The 24022-nt window shown below is 32.1% G+C and overlaps 1 protein-coding gene and 1 pseudogene across 1 annotated transcript in view; both read right to left on the bottom strand.

Annotated features, from left to right (window-relative positions):
- ITGBL1 (integrin subunit beta like 1) overlaps positions 1-24022 on the bottom strand; it is a 372203-nt gene that overhangs the window by 126155 nt on the left and 222026 nt on the right. The gene's annotated exons all lie outside the window — the stretch shown is intronic.
- On the bottom strand, positions 13586-13683 carry LOC141565177 (U6 spliceosomal RNA; annotated as a pseudogene).

Genomic DNA, 24022 nt, shown 5'->3' with positions numbered 1-24022 from the left:
CTCTAAATCACTATTGATCAGGGGAAAAAAAAAGTAAATTCAAACAACTTTGAAGTATTACTTCATACCTATCAGATTGGTTAATATAACAAAAAAAAAAAAAGAGAGAGGGGGGGGGAGGACATTGGATTTTGGAGGGGATTTGGAAAACTGGTTCACTACTATACTGTGGTGGAGTTGGGAACAGACCCAACCATTCTGGAGAGCAATTTGGAACTATGTTCATATTCAACTGTGCATACTCTTAGATCCAGCAACACTACTAATACGTTTATATCTTAAAGACATCCAGGAAAAAAGAGAAGAAAAAGGACCTATTTGTACAAAAATATTAATAATAGCTATATTTGTGATGGCCAAGAATTAATTGGAATCAAGAAAAGACAGACAGACAGAAAGAAAGAAAGAAAGAAAGAAAGAAAGAAAGAAAGAAAGAAAGAAAGAAAGAAAGAAAGAAAGAAAGAAAGAAAGAACCTAGAACTAATAGAACTAGGAGCTAGTGGTATGAAAATAACAATTAAATAAATAAACTTGATGAATGAAGCAAAGCAAATTATCAGCATCAAAAATAAAAAGGAGAAATGCTGAATTTAAAAAGATTAAATTGGGGGCAGCTAGGTGGCGCAGTGAATAGAGCACCAGCTCTGAATTCAGGAGGACCTGAGCTCAAATCTGATCTCAGACACTTAACACTTCCTAGCTCTGTGACCCTGGGCAAATCTCTTAACCCCAGCCTCAGAAAAAAAAAAAGAAAAAGAAAAAAAAGATTAAATTGGACCAGTTATTAGGAGTTATTTTGCCCAATTATATACTAATAAAATTTACAATCTAAGTTAAATGGATGAAAATAAAAATTGACTAGATCAATGGAAGAGATAATTGACAATTTAAATAACCCCTTAAAAAGTCATAAGCTTCTTATGAAAAAATAAACTCTAAGTGAATTTTCCTGCAAAATCTTCCAAATGTTTAAAGAACAATTACATTCAACACTATAATAGCTAAAAAACTAAAGAAAGGAATACTACCAAATTCCATGTGGTTTTGATACTTAAATTAGAAAAGGCCAAAATAGAGAAAAAAACTATAGAGCAATTGCCTTAATGAATTTTAATGTAGAAATTTTAAATGAAGCACTAGCAAGAAGATTAATGCAATGTATTACATCAGAAATGCAAGGTTGATTGAATATAAGAAAAACTATAAATGGAATTAATCACATCAATAACAAAAACAACAAAAATCAAATTATTATTTCAATAGAGGCAGAAGCTTTTGGCAAAATATAACACCTGTAACTAAAAAAAAAAAACCAAAAACCAAAAACCAAAAAACTTGAAAGTATAGATGAAATAGAATTTATTTTTAAAAGATAAGTAGTATATACCTAAAATTAAGAGTTAAGTGTTATCTATAATAGTTATAAACCAGAAATCTAAATAAAATCAATAAGTTTGGGATAAAGCAAGGATTTCCGTTATTATTATTCAATATTGTACTAGAAAATAAATTAAAGGAATTTATATAGAAAGAGAAAAAAAATCTCACTTTTTACAAACAAAAAGAAGGCTTATTTAGGGAACACTAAAAAAAGAACTAAAAATTAACAACTTTGGTGATGTTTCAAGATATACACCCCCAAAATTATCAATACTTCTAAATATTATTAACAAACTCCAACAAAAAGAAATAGAAAGAGAGAAGCTTCATTTCAAATAACTAGAAATATCACAAAACACTTAGGACCTGCCTCTCCCAAGACAATTATAGGAACTATATGAACATAATATCAAAATAATCTTTACCCAAATAAAGATTGATTTAAATAATTGGAGAAATGTTAATTTGTAGATATGTTGATCCCATATAAGACAATGGAACACAAATGATTATATTGCCTAAAATGAATTTACTTACTCAATGGCATGCCAGTCAAACTGCCAAAGAATTGTTTTATAAAAATAGAAAAGATAATAACAAAATTCATGTGGTTGAAAAAATATCAAGAATCTTAATGGAAACAAAGTAGGGGAAAATGAAAGGAAGAGGACCTAGCAAGAGTAGATCTCAAACTATACTCCCAAATTATAATCCTTAAAAAAAAATAACAAAGATTATTTCACCAGCTTAATTAAAAGAGGTTCAAGTAATACTGAAAATAAATGAGAAATCATGTAAGTTTTCAGTGAGACCTTACATTCAAAAGCAGGTTTTTTGTTTGTTGTTTAGTTGTTTTTTTTTTTTTTTTTAAATATAATGTTCTGTAGTTTTTTGTTTGTTTATTTATTTTTAACAGCAAAATGCCCAATACAGATCATAAGAATGATGAGAGGATCTGTGATTCCATTAGTTGAGACATATTCTGATTGAGGAAACTCCTTCTACCAAAGGCAGATTAATAAAGTGTCCTATAACCAATGTTTTTAAAATTGTAGACAACTAACACGAGATTAAATGACTTGATTGGAGTCACAAAGCCAGCACCTGACAAAAGTGTAACTTGAAGCTAGGTTTTTATGACTTTAAGGTCAATTATTCATCCATTAAATGATGCTGCCAAATATTAGAGGCAGACGCTTTTCAAAATAAGATGTAATACAAATAAAAAATAAAATTTGAAATTCTAAAATAAACATTTATGGGCCTACAAGTGAGCATTTAAATAACAATGATAATAACGATCATTTATATATTGCTTTACACCTTGAAAAAGTCTAAAATTAATTATCATTTTTATTATGTCCATTTTTATATGAAACAAATGAGAAGAACTATCATTATTTTTCCAGAACCAATAGAATCAATATACTGTCACTAAGTACTGTTGTCTGAATAATATACTATAATAAATGAGTTCTTTTTTTCAGAGAATTTTTTTTAGCTTCTCTGAAAACTTGATCTGAACTAAATAAAAACAAAACAAGAATTTCATAATGGCCCAAAATGCTAAGCATGGCTGTCTATTCTACTGAGTATAGTCACTATTTTCATTTTTAATTAGAATATATATATAATTGCTTTATTTAATTAATTATATAGGACAAACCCCAAAGAGACATTGGTGCCTTTAAAAACAGTGGTTATGGGACACTTAGAGAAGATTTTTCAACTTTTGTATTATGTGATCTTTGACCTAAGGTCAATCATACAACAGGTCCAATGCCTTTTTTTTTTTTTTTTAAAGTTTGACTCAACTATATATGCTCAGCTCTCTTAAAGGGCCTTCAAGAAGTATGTGGGTTCATAATCTAAAAGGGCTATATCTAAGACATTATGGAGGAGACTTCAGAATATGTGGGTATTATCATTCAAAATATGCTGGTATTACCAAGATATATGATCTCATTGATTGAAGGTATTCCTTGTAGTGGTATACAAGTAAAAAAATAAGGACATTTTCTCATTCTATGAAGTATTATACATGTCTTTGTATAATTCCCTTTTTGAGAAAAAAATCAGAGCAAAAGGGAAAAAACATGGAAAAGATAAAAAATAAAAAAAAAAAAAACAGAAAAAAGAAGGGAAAATAGCATGTGTTGATTTACATTCAATCTCTTAGTTCTTTTTCTGGATGCAGATGGCATTTTCTATCCAAAGTCTATTGGGATTGCTTTGAATCACTGAACTGATGAAAAGAGCCAAGCCTTTCATAGCTGATCACACATTCTTGCTGTTATTCTGTATGATGTATACCTGGTTCTGTTTGTTTTGCTCAGTATCAATTCATGTAAATCTTTCCAGGTCTTTCTATAATCAGCTTGTTCATTATTTTTTATAGAGCAATAATATTCCATTACCTTCATGTACCACAGCTTGTTCAACCATTCCCATAGAAAGAGCTACTAGAAACAATTTTTGCACATATGGATCCTTTTCCCTCCTTTATGATTTTCTTGGGCTACAGACCCAGGAATGGCCCTCCTGGGTAAAAAAATATGCACAATTTTGTAGATAGTTCCAGATTGCTCTCCAGAATGGTTGGATCATTTCACAACCCCACCAATAATGCATTAGTGTCCCAGTTTTCCTACATTCCCTCCAAGATTTATCATTATCTTTTCCTGTCATGTTAATCAATCTGAGAGGTGTGAAGTGGTACCTAAGAATTGTTTTAAATTGCATTTCTCTAATCATGTGATTTAAAGCATTTTTACAGGTAACTATAAGTGGCTTTAATTTTGTCATCTGAATAGTGTTCAAATCCTTTGACCATTTATCAATTGGGGAATGATTTCTTATTCTTATAAATTTGACACAGTTCTTTATATATTTTAGAAATGATTTCTTTATCAGAAACACTGGCTGTAAAGATTTTTTTTTCCCATTTTAATCCTAATTTTCCCTTTTAAACTTGTTTCTGTTGGTTTTGTTTGTGCAAAAAACCGCAATGTAAACAAAGTTGTCCATTTTGCCTTTCATAATGTTTTGTAGTTCTTTAGTTGTAATGTCTAGGCTAGCTTTCTGGAGGGCCTTGGGACCAGCCTTGGTCTTACAAGGATAGATACCACGAGAATGGTCATGAATAGAGTCCAAAGTCTTTATTATCTCCTTCAGTCCCCCAGTCTGAACCAGTCTCCCCATAGTGCAGGAGGAAGGAGAGCCACTGTGAGGCTAATCAAAGATAGAATATCTGTCTTCCAGTCCTTGTTAGTCCTCATATATCTTATTGTAATTACATCATTATAGCATATTGATTATGTGTGAACTTAGAGAACCATTACATCACCATGCTAAGTACTAAGTATATATGTATACTGGAGAATCATCATCTTATCAATTCCATTGAGTTAACACCTTGTTTCAAGTATACTTCTCCAGAGTTCCATCTCTCTACCTTTGGTCATAAATTTCTCCCATCTCGAAAAATCTGCTAGATAAATTAATCTTTGTTCTCCTAATGTGTTGATGGTATCATCCCTTATGCCCAAATTATGTACTCATTTTGATCTTATTTCGGTATGAGGTATGAGATGTATGCTTTTTCATATATTATTTTTTCAATTTTCCCAGCAGTTTTTGTCAAATAGTGAGTTTTTAATTTCAGAAGCTGGAGTTTGGGGGTTTATCAAAAACTGGATTGCGATAGGCCTTGATTATGATGTTGTGTGTAATTCTTAGCCAGTACCAAATGGTTTTGATGACTAATGCCTTGTAATATAGTGTTAGGTTTGGTACTGCTAAACCACCATCTTTTGTAATTTTTTTCCTTAATTCCCTTGATCTTCTTGATTTTTTGCTCTTGCAGATGAATTTGGTTAAAAAATTTTCTAGTTTTATAAAATAATATTTTGGCAATTTGATTGGTATGGCACTGAGCAAGTAGACCAATTTAAGCAAAATTGTCATTTAAAAAAATTATATTAGCTTAGTCTAGCCATGAGCAATTAATATTTTTTCAATTGTTTAGATATGACTTCATTTGTGTGAGAAGTGTTTTATAACTTTGTTCATATAGTTTTGGGGTTTGTCTTGGCAGGTAGATACCCAAGGATTTTGTTTTGTCTAAGGTAACTTTAAATGGAATTTATCTTTCTATAGCTTGCTTATGGGCTTTCTCAATAATATATAGAAATAATGAGTATTTTATATCCTGCAACTTTGCTAAAGCTGTGAATTGCTTCCAGAAGGCTTTTGGATGATTTTCTAGGATTTTCTAAGTATATCATCATATCATCTGCAAAGAGTGATAGTTTTATCTCCTCATTGACTAGCCTAATTCCTTTCATTTCTTTTTCTTTTCTTATTGCTAAAGCCAACATTTCTAGTAAAAGTTGAATAATAGTGGTGATAATGGACACCCGCGTTTCATCCCTGATCTTATTGGGAATGTATCCAGCTTCTCTCTATTAAAAATAATGCTTGCTATAGGTTTTAGATAGATACAGCTTATTTTAAGTAAAGCTTTCTTTATCCCTATGCTCTCTAGTGTTTTTAATAGGAATTGATTCTATATTTTTCAGAGGTTTTTTTCCTGCATCTATTGAGATTATCACATGATTTTTGTTGGTTTTGTTATTTATATGGTTGATTAAGTAATAGTTTTCTCTATGTTGAACCAACCCTGCATTACTGGTATAAATCCTACTTGGTCATAGTGTATTATCCTGCTGATAAGGTGCTGTAATCTCTTTACTAATATTTTATTTTAAACTTTTGCATCAATATTCATTAAAAAGATTGGTTTGTAATTTTCTTTCTCTGTTTTGGCCCTTTCTGGTTTACATATCAGTGCCATATTTGGATCATAAAAGGAATTTGGCAGTACCCCTTCTTTATCTATTTTTCCAAATAGTTTACATAGTATTGGAATTAATTGTTTTTTAAATGTTTGGTAGAATTCACTTGTGAATCCATTTGGTCCTGGAGATTTTTTTTTTTCCTCAGGGAGTTAATTAATGACTTGTTCAATTTCTTTTTTAAAAATGGGACTATTTAAAAATAGTCAAAATAGCTCCTAATCATTTCTTGAATTTCTTTGTCTTTGGTGGTAAGTTCACCTTTTCATTTTCAGTGCTGGTGATTTGGTTTTTTTCTTTCCTTTTTCTAACCAAATTAACCAAAGGTTTATCTGCTTTGTTATTGTTGTTGTTGTTTTCACAAAACCAACGTTTACTTTTATTTATTAGTTCAGTGGTTTTCTTAGTTTCAATTTCATGAATCTCTTCTTTGGTATGTTGTCTTATTATTGAAATTCTCTTGGATGAAATTATAGATTGTTTCTGAGATTTGTTTGTTTTTTGTTTTTTTTTGACTCACTCATTTTTAGAATTAGATTATTTAATTTTCAATTGATTTTTAGTCTATCTTTCCCTACCCCTTTGCTGAATATAATTTTTATTGCATTGTGGTCTGAAGAAGAAGCATTTACTATTTCTGCCTTTTTGTATTTGTTTGTGAAGTTTTTATGCTCTAATGCATGGTCAGTATAGGTACCATGTACAGCTAAGAAAAATTCTGTTCCTATTCAATTTTCTCCAGAGGTCTATCATATCTAGGTTTTCTAGGTTTCTATTAACCCTCCCTAGTTTCTTTCTTGCTTATTTAGTGATTAGATTCATTTGATTTTGAAAGGGGAAGTATAGTTTTGCTCTCTATATCTTCCTATAATTGTCTTAAACTCTTCTCTAGAAATTTGGCTCCTCTACCACTTGGTGCCTACACATTTAGTATTGTTACAACTTCATTGTTTACAGTACACTTAATCAAGATATACTTTCCTTCCTTATCTCTTTTAATAAGATCCATTTTTACTTTTGCTTTATCTGAGATCAGAATTGCTGCCCCTGCTTTTTTTTTTTTTTTATGTCAGCTAAAGCATAATAAATTCTGTTTTAGCCTTTTACCTTTACTTTGCATGTATCTCTCTGTGTCAAACAACACATTATAGGATACTGTTTTTTAATCCACTCTGCTATTTGTTTCCATTTTATGGGAGATTTTTATCCCATTCACATTCATAGTTATGATTACAAGCTCTGTATTTCCCTCCCACCTGTTTTTCCCCCTGTATATACTTTTGTTCTTTCTTTCCATCCTATTGTTAGTTGTGCTTTAAAAAAAAAAACAAAAAAAAAAACCTCCTACCTTATCTTTTATCACACCTCTCCCCTTCTCTTAGTAGTTTTTTTTTAACCCAGTCCATCCACTACCTTATCTTTTACAATCTCTTCCTTCCTTCTCTTACCTTTCCCCCTAGTGTTTCTGTCCTTGCTTCTATCCTGATCCTCTCTTTTCTTTCCTCTTTCTCTTCTTACTTCTTCATAGGGTTATATAAATTTCTATGTCCAATTGAATGATTAGATTATTCCCACTTACAGTCAAAATTGATGAGATCACACTTCAGGCAATGCTTATCTCCCTCACTTCTTTCCCTCCAGTGTAATATGTCTCTTACACATCTTCATATGATCTAATTGTCCCATTTATATCTCCCCTTTACTTTTTCCTGTACAGATCTTTCTCCGACCCTTAATATCTTTTTTCTTTGATGTAATCACATCAAAGTCTATTCACAACCACACTCTCAGTCTATGTGATGTCCGCCTCTGTCTGCCCCAGTGACAGAGTTCTCAAGAATTATAGATTATCATTTTCCCATCTAGGAATGTGAACAATTTAACCTTTAAATAATAAATATTTCCCCCTGTTTACCTTTCTATGCTTCTCTTGAGTCCTATGTTTGTAGATTAAATTTTCTGCTTTTTCTGGTTTTTCCCATAAAAATGATTTAAAATCTCTTACTTCATTGAAGATCCATCTCCTTCATTGAAAGATGATGCAGAGTCTCCCTGAGTAGTTAATTCTTGGTTGTAAGGTCCTTTGCCTTCCAGAATATGGTATTCCAGGACTTCTGATCCTTTATTATAGAAATTGCCAGATCCTGAGTAATCCTGACTATTTCTCCTTGATATTTGAATTGTTTTTGTCTGGCAGATTGCAATTTTTTTTCCCTTTAGATTATATTTTCAGAGTTTCGCATCAATGTTCTTTGAGGTTTTCTTTGTGGGATTTCTTTCCAAAGATGATCAATGGATTCTTTCAATGAGTATTTCTCCCTCTGTTTCTAGAATATTGGGACAGTTTTCCTTAATAGAAATGAATAGTTTTAAGGAATTAAAAAATATTTTAGTAAATGATTTTATTTGCAAAAAAAATGAATATTTTGGAATATTGCTCAATATCTGTTAGGAATCCTTTGAACTTTTGGACTTCAAAAGACATTCTCCATATTACTGGCCATTACTTCTTCTTCTTTTTTTTTTTTTTTAGAATTTTTTTTCACAGTATATATGCATGAGTAATTTTTTTTATAATATTATCCCTTGTATTCATTTTTCCAAATTATCCCCCCTCCCTCCATTCCCTCCCCCCGATGACAGGCAATCCCATACATTTTACATGTGTTACAATAAAACCTAGATACAATATATGTGTGTAAATACCATTTTCTTGTTGCACATTAAGTATTAGATTCCGAAGGCATAAGTAACCTGGGTAGATAGACAGTAGTGCTAACAATTTATATTCACGTCCCAGTGTTCCTTCTCTGGATGTAGTTATTTCTGTCCATCATTGATCAACTGGAAGTGGGTTGGATCTTCTTTATGTTGAAGATATCCACTTCCATCAGAATATATCTTCATACAGCTTTGAAGTGTACAGCGATCTTCTGGTTCTATTCATTTCACTCAGCATCAGTTGATGTAAGTCTCTCCAAGCCTCTCTGTATTCCTCCTGCTGGTCATTTCTTACAGAGCAATAGTATTCCATAATCTTAATATACCATAATTTACCCAACCATTCTCCAATTGATGGACATCCATTCAACTTCCATTTTCTAGCTACAACAAAAAGAGCTGCCACAAACATTTTTGGCCACTACTTCTGACAAGTGTGTCATATGCATATTTTATGCATTATTTGATATCAAAAATCAAAGTATTATTAAGCAAAGCTAATGCTATGTTTCAATTTATCTAGAATTTTATATTATTTTAATACATGCATTAATATAATTAATATAAATAACTGTCCCCTCAAGATATGAGCAATTTACTGAAAGAAATAGATAAAGAAAAGTTATTTTGTAACTAGAAGATGAAATAAATCAACTTTGGAAGAATATCAGACAATACCCTTTTCATAGGTCAACAGTTTGATGGCTATAAAGTGAAGTTTTATTACTAAAATCCTAAAAATTGTTGTTAAGAAATGCAATTTTCAGAGGCATAGAATATTAATAATGCCAATTGGGCTGAGATAGGGCAGAAGCTAAGGGAGATTATGGTCTCTCAGCTCATTTGCATGTAAGTATTTTTAAGGATTAGGAGATTAAAAATCATAAAAATATAAATCACTTAACTGATTTGAAACTTTAGAAAGATTAAATAAGCAAAAAAGTTACTAAATGTGTGTATGAGTGTGTGTGTGCATGTATGTGTGTGTGTGTGTATGTGTGTGGTGTTTTTATCCTCATAAAACAAATTGTTGAGTTCCAGGCCTTATTTGAGATTGTTTTGAGATTTACTGAGAAAAACTGAAGATGCTTGCTATTGGAAAAACCAGAAATAGCAGAAAATTTAATCTATAAACACAGGACTCAAGAGAAGCATAGAAAGGTTAAACAGGGGAAAATATTTATTATTTAAAGGTTAAATTGTTCACATTCCTAGATAGGAAAATGATTTTATATATATATATATATATATATATATATATATATATATATATATATATATATATGTAGAATTAAGAAAACAAAAATTCAAAAAAGCAGGTGAAAAAGTCAGTTGTGATAGTGATGTATGGACATAACTGCAAAAATGGCAACATGAGAGAAACTTGACAAGTTTAGATACTAGCTCCTTATTGTCTGGGTAGACATCTGAATTGCCTTTTGATGCAATTCAAAGTGTGAGAGGTAAAGACTCTTGAAAGTACTTTTAATTCTCTTCACTCCTCTATGGTTTGAGAAAGAAAAACAGCAAGTGAAAAGCCAGGTTTTGGTTATCTGATTTGTTACTGAGATGACAGCTGATAGGAAGAGGTAGAATTCTTGTGACTAAAGAGCTGGCCTAGTTTGTCTGCATTACCCCAAACTAGTACCTGCCTAATGAACTTTCTAGATCCTTGGCTTAAAGAGAATTAGTTATCCTTTCCACATTGTGCTTTTTTCCTATTGCAATTTCAATATATTGGAGGTCATCAGAAGATGTTAAATACAAATTCTGGTGGAGTTTTGCAGAAGCTGCAGATATCAGAAAGCCTATGACCAAATATTTAACCCAAAATTTGCAATAAGGTATTATAAGAAACCCATAAAAGAAAAAAAGAAAAAAAATCAGGCTTCTACTATGAAAGAGGTTAAAAAAATTATATAGATTTTCCTGATCATAAGGGTGCCACTCCCCTTGCTGCAATGTGGAAGAAATAACTGTACTAACTAAATCAATAGTTTAACATTTTCTCAATGCTCTATTAAAGGTAATGGTGATTAAAAGAATCTGGCTATGCTTCCTAAGTTTATGAAGATAAGAGAAGATAATTTGTCCAGCAGGAGAACTATATGGACTAAATACAGACCATTTAGCAAAAAGGTATTTTTGTGCACTCCTGATACTATTAATTTGACCCCCGATATAAAAGTCTACAATCTAGAGTACACATAGTTTTTCTCACTTGTGCATCTCCATTCCAAAATTCCATAATGCATGCCTACTTTTTCTCACAGATACTGGGGACATTGGGATCTAGCTTTATGTATAAAATGTGATATACTAACTAGCTTTCTAAATGTATTCATACTAAGTACTAATGACATTGTTCTTCCTTTTCCAATCTCTGGTATCCTGGAAAAGGTCTTCAGTAGAATGGTACAGGATTCTGCAATGAGTACTGTGGTGTTCAGCATTTTTGAAATATGTAGATATTATGATTGTCAAAATCTACAGCTGTCATACTGTTAGGTAAGTGTTTATATTTATCATCTAATGGTGTAATTATTTTGAGTGACTGCAGTGAGAGTGAATTGTCAGGAACTCAAGAACTACAGTGGTGAATTCAAATAGTATATTGCTCAGAGCCATCTAAGACTAATGACTGAACTTTGCAGTTCACTGGCTTAATAAAAGGAACTACTAATACTAGTTAATGATAATATAAAATTCTTGTTTCTCCCTGTCAACATATTTCTCCACGTAACACATTTCTCCATATGAGAGAATTCTGAAAGAATTCCAATATAATATAATGGTAATGATCCCTCTCTGAGATCTGGCCTAACAGTATGAAGATAAGTGAGCCAGACAGTGAGTAGAAAGCCCATGGACCAGACAGGGAATTACATTAGGGAAGGAATACCAGGCATATCACACATGAATTGAACATGCATGGAAGAACACTTGTTGGTGAAGTGCTTTTAAAGCAATATTTTATTCAAAGAATCAGCAAAAAATAAACATAATGAGATTCCCCATAATTTAAATACCATTCTATACTCCCCTTATTATATGCCCTCACCCTTATTTCTTTATAAATTTAGAAGACTTTTATATCCTTCTAGACACACACACACACACACACACACACACACATATTTCCTCTTTTTTTCATTCTCAATAAGAGTTCCTGAACCTCAATAAGTGTTCCAGAACTGCTAGCACCCCTTCTTCCCCATCTAATTTCTCTGTCAATTCTTCTTCTTGCATCTCATTTTTATAATTATTCTTTTTACTTTTCCTATGTGATTTTGCTTTTTAGATAAAATCATACTCAGCTCTATCCCAATTCTTCTTTTGAGCTACTTAACTACTAATGAAAAGCAATCTTAGACATACAGTTTACATTTTCATATATTAAAAGTATGCAGCTTTTTTTGTATTGAGTTCCTTGTGATTGTCCTTAAAGTTTACCTTATATTTCTCTTGGATTTTATAAATTAAATTTTCTCTTAAGTGCAGGTGTTTTTGCAAAATCTTTAAAGTCTGGAAATACATTAAATTTCTTTCTTTTTTCCCATTCGGGATTATACTTAATTTTGCTGGGCATGATATTTTCAGCTGCAATCCCAATTCTTTTGCTTTTTTATGTTTCACCTTCCAAGACTTGTGGTCTTTTAAGGTAGCTGCTGCTAGATCTCATGTGATTCTAATTGTGGATCTGCCACATTTGAATGTGTTTTTCTTTATTTTTCATATTTTCTCTTTCACCTGGGACTTTTGATATTTGACTATGATATTCCTGTGTTTCTTATAGAACCTCAAGCTCTGATCTGCAGATTTTTTTTAAATTTCTACTCCCCCACCCCCCCAGTTGTAACACTACAGGATAATTTTCATAAATTATTTCTTGTATTATTTTATAAAGATTCTTTTTATCATAGTTTTAGATAGTCTGATCATTCTGATTTTTCCTCAATCTCTCTTATTTGATGTTTAAGTCTTAAAAAGTTTTTCTATGAATTCTTTTTGGGCAGGTGGGCATTTAACATTATTCTTTGGAGTAGGAGAGGCTTTTCGGTTTTTTGCTTCAGCATCTTTCTCTGAAGACAAACTCTTAATTTTTCTATTCTCATAGTAACTTTCTATGGTTGGGTTCTTTCTCCTTTTCCTGTTCATTTTTGTCTTAATAAATGTTTATTTTATTTTTTTGCCATTTTCTCTACAAATGATTTGTGTGTTTTTTTTTACACTTAATAGTACTTTTTGCCAGTTACAAGTAAATATAGTTTTCAATATTTACTTTTATAGAATTTTATTTTCATTTTTTTCTTCCTCCCTCTCTTTTCCCCTCCCCAAGACAGTAAACAATCTGATATAGACCATACATGTACCCTCATATAAAACATATTTCCATATTAGTTATTTCATGAAAGAAGAATCAAAAGAGAAAAAAAATGAGAGAAAAAACAAAACCAAACAAAAAACCCCATGAAAATGATAAACTTTGATCTGTATTAGCACTCCATTGTTCTTTCTCTGGATATGGATCTCATTTTTCATTATGCTTTTGGAATTGTCTTAGATCATTATATTGCTGAGAAAAGCAAAGTCTTCCAAAGTTGATCACCACACAATGTTGCTGTTAAAAAAATATGGAATACTTCACAAATTTGCATATCATCCTTGCTCAGGGACCAATTTTCTTTGCATTGTTCCAATTTTAATATATGTGCTACCACAGCAAGTATCTTTTTTTTTTTTTTTTTTTTTCTTTCTTTTAAATAGGAGCTTGTTATTATAAATCACCTCCAGTCTTGGGATGTGTGGAATGACGCCTCTGGTCTCAGGTCCTCCTTCAGTTCTTCCCTCTGGTCTGGGACCAAAACTAGGAACTCAGGCCTCCTGTAAATGCCCACAGCCAGCAACATCACTGCCTCACTGCTTCTGCACTCACTGAGCATCTGCTGGTTCTTGCCCAGGGGTATGTCTTGGCAGTACTGCTGGGCCTAGTGTCCCTTATCAACAGAGGTTCCCTCAATCATCTCCAGCTCAGATAATCAATCTGCCATATTGTTAAGAGGCAGTCCAGAGACTGTTCAGAGAAAATTCCTATGGCTAAGGCCAAGCTACCTCCCAGCTGAGCTACCCCGAGGCTGGTTGCTTGCTGGTTTAGGAGGAGGCAGCCCGGAGGAGTTTACATTTTACACAGGTCAAACCTCCATCCAGGGATTTTCTTTGGATCTTCTCTGGTTGTCCCAGAAAGATTACTCTGTCCCAACTCTTATTTAGTTTTTACTACTCTAAGTTCTCCCTAAGACACTATTTTGTCTTGGTTATGGGAGAAATCTGGAGATTTTGGAATTTTCTGATTTACCCTACTTTCTTCCAATAATCCTCTCCACAATTCACTTTATATAGTTTTTCCTGATTAGTTTACATCTGGAAGTTCTGGAAGGGACCTTTCAGAAGATTTAGTTCAACCTAATCATTTTTAAGAAAAGTAAACATGGGATAGCTAGGTGGTGCAGTGGATAGAGTACCAGCCCTGAAGTCAGGAGGGCCTGAGTTCAAATTTGACCTCAGACACTTAACCCTTACAAGCTGTGTGAAGCCAGGCAAGCCACTTAACCCCAATTGCCTCAGCAAAACAAACATATATTTGAGTCTTATCTTGATATCTTGAAAATATGTTTATGTAGATGATAGATACAATAGTAACACATTTCAAAGTCTAAGGCTTACATGGTAAGAGAAGGCTTTCAATGAATATATTTTGAATTCAATTCAATATTTCAGTCAAATTCTCAGTAAGGAAAGCAAATCTTATGTTTATGAAGGAACTTGAATACAATGAAAAAGTAATGAAAAAGTACAAAAGACTATGAAATTGTGGACATAGTTGTTAGAAAATATTAACAAAGAAGTGATTAGAGTAGTCATCAATCAAGAGATTCTTAGAGATGAACTTTGAGCCAGGTTAAAGATAACCTAGACATGTAGAACAAGACTAATATATTTAAAATCAAAGAAATGGCACATACTTTATAAAATGACATGTTCAGGGACACATCGTAGGAAATAGAAGAAAACTGTAAGAAGGAGACAATAAAGAGATTAATTTGGTTGTAATAGACTAAAGAAATAAAAAAATTAATTAGGTTTGTGAGATGCAGAGGACCACAAAACAGTACTTTAGTTAAGAAACCTGAAAATATTAATTTCTCTCCCCAAGTATTCAGTTTACTACCTGGGAAAAAACTAAATATTAAGAAGTATCTATCTTTATAAAAAATAATCTCCAATCAGTCATGATATAGTGGCCTACCAAAGGATTGAAAGACATATTGCCTTTCTGGCTAAAGGAAATTTGTAATTTATGCACAGCAAAACTACAGATGACAGTTGACTACCATATGAATTCAGTGCCAAAAAGTTTTATAAGCACTAGGTGGCGCAATGAAGTCAGAAAGACATTTTCCTGAATTCAAATCTGACCTCAAGGACATAGTAGCTGCTAGGCAAAGTTCTTTATAAAATGAGGTGGAGAAGAAAATGGGTAACCCTTGCAGTATCTTTGCAGTATCAGATACAACTGAAATGATGGAACAAAAATAATTCCTTTAAGTTCTAAATGCATTTAATTCAAGATGCACCTATTGTGTGCTAGTAGTACAAACATTAAAACTGAAATAATATCTCCCTTTAAAGAAATTATATTTAGGGGGCAGCTAGGTGGCGCAATGGATAAAGCACCAGCCCTGAAGTCAAGAGGATCTGAATTAAAATCTGGCTCAGACACTTAACACTTTCTAGCTGTGTGACCCTGAGCAAGTTACTTAACCTCAATTGCCTCAGCAAAAAAACAAAACAAAACAAAAAAAAACAACAACAACAACAACAACAAAAAAAAAAAAACAGAGAGAGAGAAAGAAAGAGAGAGAGAGAGGAGGAAGGAAGGAAGAAGAAGAAAGAAAAAGAAAAGAAATTATATTTAATTAGAAGCATGCAATTTGTAGAGAGCTATGTCATTTTTTTTTTTTTAATTTTTAAAAAGGAAATACAAGGTAATTTCAGAATGAGGAAAGCATCAAAAACTGGGGAAATTGGTAAAAGCATCTAATATTTTTTCCCCAGCATTTGAGCTGAAACTTGAATGGAATCAAGAATTCAAGGGGCATTTATAAAGAGAGGAAGTATTCTAGGTGAGACATGTTATACAAAAGCAAAAGGGTGGGAGATCAAATGTCACTTATGGGAGTAAAAAGTAAGTTAAATTGACTGGACATGAGTTCATAAGATATAGTAATGTGAAATAGGTCTGGAATGAGGTTTGAGTACTGAAGATCATCCTAGGGAAAATGGGGAGACACTGAAGTTTCTTGACATGCAAGGTCAAACCTGTGTCCCAGAGTTATAAATTTGGTAATTGGGTGGAGAATAAAGTGAAGAGAGGAGACACTGGAATAAAAGAGGAACTAGAAGCCTCAAACAGTAGTCCAAGTGAAAAGTGATAAGAGATTGAACAAAGGTGGTATCTTTGAGAATAGAGAGAAGGTAACTCAAGTTAGGAATCTTAATAATGACAGAGCTGACAACTGAAAATATATTTTTTAATAAAAAACAATCTTTTAAAAAAATTTATCCAGTCAAGATCATCATTCATTTTGCCCTAAGGTTGATACATCTAACCCATCCCTCCTCCCCACTGTTATATCTCTTTTCCTAGAGCCTAACTGTGCACCGCACAGAATCTCACATATCTGTGGTGCTTTGGGGGGATTTTACTGTCTTACTTGGGTTTTCAAGATAATCTCCCAGACTTTTTACCCCGCCTCGCCCTGCTTCGCTTCAAAGCTTTAATTTTTCCTCCAACCCTCCTTTTCCCCTTGACTAAGATAAAAGCCCACCATTCCCCAAAAGTACCTCCAAAATGGCAAATCCTTCCTTCTTTTTTAATGTCTTCCTATCAATGCATTAAGATTCTGAAATTCTTCTGTCTAATATATCTTATAAAGATACAGCCAACAATAATTCCCAAAGCTACTGTAAAGACCCTAAATTTCAGAAACATATCTAAATAAATATACAGATCTGATCTCGAGCTTATGATCAGGCAAAGGATGGATCAATTTTCTTATCCTTTTTTAAGTAAAAAAAAAAAACAAAAACAGGCAAGCTCTGTCTGTGGATTTTTATGACCACAAATCTGCCTTTTGAAGGATAAGAAAGCACCGACAGGATTATATTGGGACAAGGACTATGAAGATTTGATGATCCTGAGTTTAAAATTTCCATCATAGAATTTCTTTACAAAATCAACAAAAAGGTGGCCAGGTGATATTGAAGATTCTAGATAAGAAAATGTTTCCAAAAGTCTCTTTTAGAGTAAAGAATTATGAACAAAAAACATATACAATTTATTTTTTGTGGCAATGTCTTACTACTCAATGAATCTTCTATAGACCTCAAGAAGAAAAACACATACATTTATATATGTGTATATATAATATGCATAATTGTGCATATGTATATGCATATATACATATATACATGCATGTGTGATATATGTATCTATATATAAGTGAATATGTAGAATTTATTTGCATATATGGTTATATATAGACATGTGACATTGTACTGCCCAAACCACAATATCACTGAAGAATCAAAATGGTATTTGATAATACAAGGGAGAATCAGTTACATTGAAGAATATAAAATAACTATCACAAAACAATCAAAAATAAATGTGGCAAAATTACAGAGAACAAGCATAGCCTCAAAGAGAAATATGAACAAAAATTTTCTTCTCTTTCTTTTGCTAAGGTAGTAGGTTCAGAAATTTAATAGAGTGAACTTATTTTCAGACTTTTTTTTTCATTCATATTGATTGACTTTAATGACTTTTTTTTCCTTTCTTATTTTCTTTGAAATAGTTCTCACGGAAAAGGGAGTGAAGGGATAGAGAGATAAATTTGAGTAATATAAAAACAAAAGATAATAAAATTTATTTTAAAAGAACAAAATTACAGAAAATTTGTCAACTCAGTTATCCAAATATCCAAATTATGGATAGAAACAGAATCTGGACTCTCTTTAGAGAGTGTGTAGTTTCAGTTTGATTAAGGTAACTTATTAAAAATTATTGGCAGTAGTATTTATGGTATCTCACCAATCTAAACTCTGATTGGACTTTCTGAAAAGATTTTATAAAGAAAATTATGCCAAAAAACAGAGAAATAAATTACTTTAAATACTGCAATCTTATGTACTCTTTTAGGCTATAAAAGTTTTTAAAATGATAGACTCAAAATCTCATGCCTCATGTCAATATTGAACAAATTTAGTTAAATATAACTCTGAATACTCCATTTCTTTGACTTCCGAAACTCCTTTCAAATGTTCAAAGCATAAAAGGTGATTTCCCCCAATTCCCTGCAAAACCCGGAAAGATAAGGTATATGACACAAATAGCATGGTTCTTTATATCCTGCAGAAATATTGCAAAAAACAGACTATCTGACATCTAATTCAATATCAAGTAATCTCATAGACTGAAAGAGTAAATAAAATTGGAGTTAATTTTTTTTGCTTTATCCTTCTGATAGGAAACAATGATAGGATGAGATTCTGCCATTTGTTACACAAAACCCCACATCTTTAGCTATCTAAAAGGTTTTTTCCATTTTCTCCACAAAATTTTTTCAGAGCATCTGAGAGTTATTTTATGTTCTTAATTATCATATTGTATTTTGTGTTACAATTTCTATACTGGATTATAAATTCTCTGATAGGAGAAACTATTACCGATTTAGCTAACTGTTGTCTCTATTGACTAGCCAACTGCCATGCACATAATAAATGATTCATAAATGTTTATTGAGTTGAATAAGCTGATGATTTAGAAATTGAGTCAATTGAGCTCAATAAATATTTTCAAAGTGAATTAATGAATAAAATATTTTGTTAAAACTGATTATGAAAAAGACTTTAAGACAACCATGATCTTAAACTCATATATTCCATTAATTAATAAAAATGGGACTGCCTTACCACATCCTCTTAAAAGTTTTATCTTAACATTTTAATACTTTCCCCTCCTCAGGGGGAAAAAAAATTGTAACTGCTCACTTCTCAGAGAAAGTGGTAAGCTGTATCACTTTTTCTTTTCCTTATAAAAAAGTGAAAGAGAGGGCCTGCTTATATTTTCAAGCTTTAGTTAATTTTTTAAAAAATTCACACAATTATGAACCTACTTCTAATAGTTTGAGAAATTTACATTTTTGAAAAGAAAAGAAATAATACCAAATCAGTTATAGCTTTACAGCTCAGGAGCTAAGCAAATTTTAAAATGTTGTATTTTTGCAACCATAGGAGAACTATGATTTTTAATGTAAAAAGTAAACTCTGCATGAAAATATATTCTTTTCATAGCATTATTATGCCTTAGGATTATACTTTAAGAAGAATTTTTTGTCTAGGAGTACAAAGACATTATGTTTTGTCACCTTATCTCAATTTGTTTTCACACTTTTTTGAGACAAGATGCTTATCATTATTTTAGAATTTAATAGGTGTGAATTCTAAACTGATAGCTAAAAAATATCTGCCCTTAGCATTTCAAAAATATGTCAGCAATGGCTATAAAAAAGTATTTATTTGTGTTGTTTGTTCTGAGGCCTTTAGGGGAACAGGTTCTAGCTTGGTCCTAGAAGAATTCAGACTCAGCCCATTGCAATGCTTGGGTCTTCTGAAGATGCTGTTTTGAAAAAAATAAAACTTGATTGAGGATGATCTTTATCATGAAATTCAAAATTAGTAGTTAGTATACAGGTGTGAAATAAATTCAAATAATTTTTATTCTCACACATTATTATTTCCAACAGGAAATAACATCGAGCTAGTGAAATCTTGCTTCAAACTATTTTAGTAGATACTAGAATTACAAGCAAGCTAAATTAATATTTGATAAAAATTGCTGAATTCCTGCATTTACAGCTTCTGGGCCAAGCTTAATCTTTAATTTTTGTGCCAGTCTAAAATATAGGTCCTATTTAGAAATCTGTCAATTTGCAGTTGCATCAAGAAATTAATGAAAACTATCCATTAAAATTCAAAATATGGGGAAAAGAAAAGCCATATGGTAGACTGAGCACAGCAAAAAGTTGACTGAGTTTTAATCATTGGACCTGGATTTGCATCTTATTTTTGCTTGCAACTGATGAAGTGCCAGGTTTTGGGAGAGCAATTCAGAATGTGAAAAAGTCACAAAGGCTTCTTGTAACCCAAAGGAGTCCCTTTGTTGTCATTAAAAAAACAAAAACAGGTCAATCAAATTGATCTAGTAGAAGTCTGTGAGTGAAGGGACTCCATTTAAAAGTCAGGTGCAAGAGGGAGAGCAGAAGTAAAGGTGGGGTGTAGGTAGGGAAGGTAGGGAGGGTCTAAACTGAGAACAAACGAGCATGAGCATTATGTTTAAGCAATTACATAATAGATCTCAGAAAGGGGGATATGTTAACACTGGATAATGAGGCAGCTTTGATCACAAAGGTTATTTGTAGGGCAAGTCTTTTTCTAGGTGATCTGCTCAGGGGAACAAAGGGTCCCTTATCTGCAGGATCCTTACTGATTTGGCAAGTAAAGCCAGGTTTAGTCATGTTGACAAAATAAAACAGTCATCTCAGAAATTTGACTTCTGTGTGTGTGTGTGTGTGTGTGTGTGTGTGTGTGTGTGTGTGTGTGTGTGTTAAGGTTGTCAATAGGAACAGGATAGACTTGGTTAGAGTTCACAACATTCCTAAGGGTTGTACCACACCACAACTACTGGTATAATTCTAATTAAGTCATTCAAGTTCTCTAGTAACTAAGGTTTCCTCATCTACAAAAATCAACATTTTAGACTAGGTTCCTAATCTAAATCCCATGATCCTATGATGCATTGCAAACATTAACCTCATAATGTTAACATAACTCATGTGGCAGATGTCAACACCAGCTGGTTAAACATAGAACATCGAACTTGCCAAATACATATTGAGGAGTAGCCAAAGAATAGATTTATATGAACATTAATCTGCTCATGTCTAAGTTATAGAAAGATATAGGCATACAATTCTCATTAAAAAATAACAAAAATACCCTGAAATTCTGAATGGAAGCATGATTTGGGGCAGAAGAAACCTGCATTTAAAAACATGACAGCTGTGCATTATATCAATTAAGCACCAATGTGCCTTTTAAATATATATATATATATAAATAAAATATTATATCTAGTGAGATGGGCCTCCTTGCAGCAGTTCAAACAGAAGCTCAATTAGCATACAAATGAAATTCCCTTTGGTTCTTGTTCTTTGCATATTTTTGGAATGCCTTATTGCACTCTTATGAGCTATCCACTGCTACAAGCATTTCTAGATCAAAATAGATTCCCCCAGAAGAAATTGAGCCCTAAAACATTATTGGTGAAGAACAACTCTCTTTTAAGGGAAATAATTCAAATAGGGAAATAATTTTAAAAGAAATTTTAAATAATTTTAAGGGAAATAATTTAAATTTAAATAATTTAATTTTTTTCTCTTCTATATTATCCCATTAAATTCCTTATGCTTCAGAGAATCCCAATAAGAACCATTACTGAGTAAGCCCAAATTCCTTGTCTCAAACGACACTTACTGAAGCAAATGATAAAAAGCTAAACCCAAGATCAGAGGCAAGTAGGAATCTAACCTTAAAAACCAATGTTTTAGAGTCCCAATATATTCCTGTGGCATTTGAATATGAATGGTCACTTATATGCAATGCTAGTCTTTTGCTAAGGTCTTATATGGCATGGGAAACACTGACACAAAACTACTCAGCATGGGATACCCTCATCAAAGAAGATGTTGTGCTTTATGAACAAAACAGAACTGAATTAGCTCAGAGGAAACATGAAATGCACAATGTTAGAGAAGTCATCCCAAATGTTCATAGGGACTATTTGGATCCAAGCTGTGGCAGAGCATTCCAAGCTCATATTGGTCTGATCAGTCTCAGTCAGACATACTGAAACATGACTCTAACATAATGGTGTTATTTTGTTCCTCATTGAGAATGAAGGACAACAATCAACCAACCAATTAGAAAATCATGAAGTGGTAATGGAAAGATGATATAACTGGAAATCAGAAGAGCACTGAATACACAATCTGCTTATTGAGCTTACTGGCTGTGTGACATAGCAAATCTCTTCAAGCCTCTGAATATCCATTCCCTCATTTACAAAACTGGAATACTACCTGCGGTAACTACCTGCTTCACAGTGTTATTGTCAAATGAGGTAATAATTGTTTAAAAAAAATAAAACAAAAACACTGAGCTTTTTTTTTTTTTTTTTAGTAACTAGAATATAGTAGGCACTATATAAATGGTCACTCTTCTCCCTTTTTTTGTATCACTAGGAGGAGACAACATACATAGGTAAAACAATTTCCATATTTTAAAAAATGATATATAAATGGCAACTATTATTATATATTCTTGACTTCACTTAATTTATGAATAACCAAACACTACACAAAAAAGTAATATCACTAAAAATATTTGTAATTGAATTTAGCTGATCACCGATATTGATTTTGACTAAGGAGAAAGAGAATAATTATTTATATAGTGCCTATTATGTATAAGGGCACATATGCATTGCATGTTCAAGAAGGACTAGCACTTCTGCTATGAGGACCTGATGAGTCCTTTTCAGGGCTGCTCATCTATCTTTGGTGTCCACTTATCAATTCTATTCTAATAATTCTCATTTCTTTTTAAACAAATTAGCAACAGGATATTGTAGTTTTATATTCTCTTCAACTTCCGTGAAGCTCTCTGTCTCATCAAGTGTTAGATCATTTTTCAGTATCTATTCAAAGATGTCTAAACTCATTTGCTAGATCTGGAGGTCACATTTCCTTCAATTGTCATTTTTCATTTTGATTTATTTATGTTAAAAATTATCCCTAATGAATATTGATGTTAAAATATTAAATAAAATATTAGCAAAAAAGATTACAGAAAAGCATCCCCAAGATAATAAACTTTGACCAAATGGGATTTATGCCAAATGCAGGGCTGGTTCAATATTAGGAAAACTATTAGCATAATCAATTATATCAATAACCAAATTAACAAAAATCATATGATCATCTCAATAGATACAGAAAAAGCATTTGACAAAATCCAACATCCATTCCTACTAAAAACACTTGAGAGTATAGGAATAAATGGACTATTCCTTAAAATAATCAGGAGCATATATTTAAAACCATCAGTAAACATCATATGTAATGGCAATAAACTGGAACCTTTCCCAGTAAGATGATGAGTGAAACAAGGTTGCTCACCATTACTATTCAATATTGAATATATAGAATATATAGAAGTGCTAGTCTTGGAAATAAGAGTCGAGAAAGAGATTAAAGAAATTAGAGTAGGTAATGAGGAAACCAAACTATTACTCTTTGCAGATGATATGATGGTATACTTAGAGAACCCCAAAGATTCTGATACAAAGCTATTAGAAATAATTCATAACTTTAGCAAAGTTACAGGATATAAAATAAATCCACATAAATCCTCAGCATTTTTATACATTACCAACAAAATCCAACAGCAAGAGATACAAAGAGAAATATATAGAGAACTGACTCTAATTTATAAGAAATCAATCCATTCTCCAATTGAAAAATGGTCAAAGGATATGAACAGACAAGTTTTCAGATGATGAAATTGAAACTATTTCCACTCATATGAAAGAGTGTTCCAAATTACTATTGATCAGAGAAATGCAAATTAAGGCAACTCTGAGATATCACTACACACCTGTCAGATTGGCTAAGATGATAGGAAAAAATAATGATGAATGTTGGAGGGGATGTAAGAAAACTGGGACACTGATGCATTGTTGGTGGAGTTGTGAAAGAATCCAACCATTCTGGAGGGCAATCTGGAATTATGCCCAAAAAGTTATCAAATTGTGCATACCCTTTGATCCAGCAGCGCTACTACTGGGCTTATATCCCAAAGAAATACTAAAGAAGGAAAAGGGA

The sequence above is a fragment of the Sminthopsis crassicaudata genome, chromosome 3 (assembly GCF_048593235.1).
Source record: "Sminthopsis crassicaudata isolate SCR6 chromosome 3, ASM4859323v1, whole genome shotgun sequence".
Classification (NCBI taxonomy): domain Eukaryota; kingdom Metazoa; phylum Chordata; class Mammalia; order Dasyuromorphia; family Dasyuridae; genus Sminthopsis; species Sminthopsis crassicaudata.
This window is presented reverse-complemented; position numbering and strand designations above follow the sequence as displayed.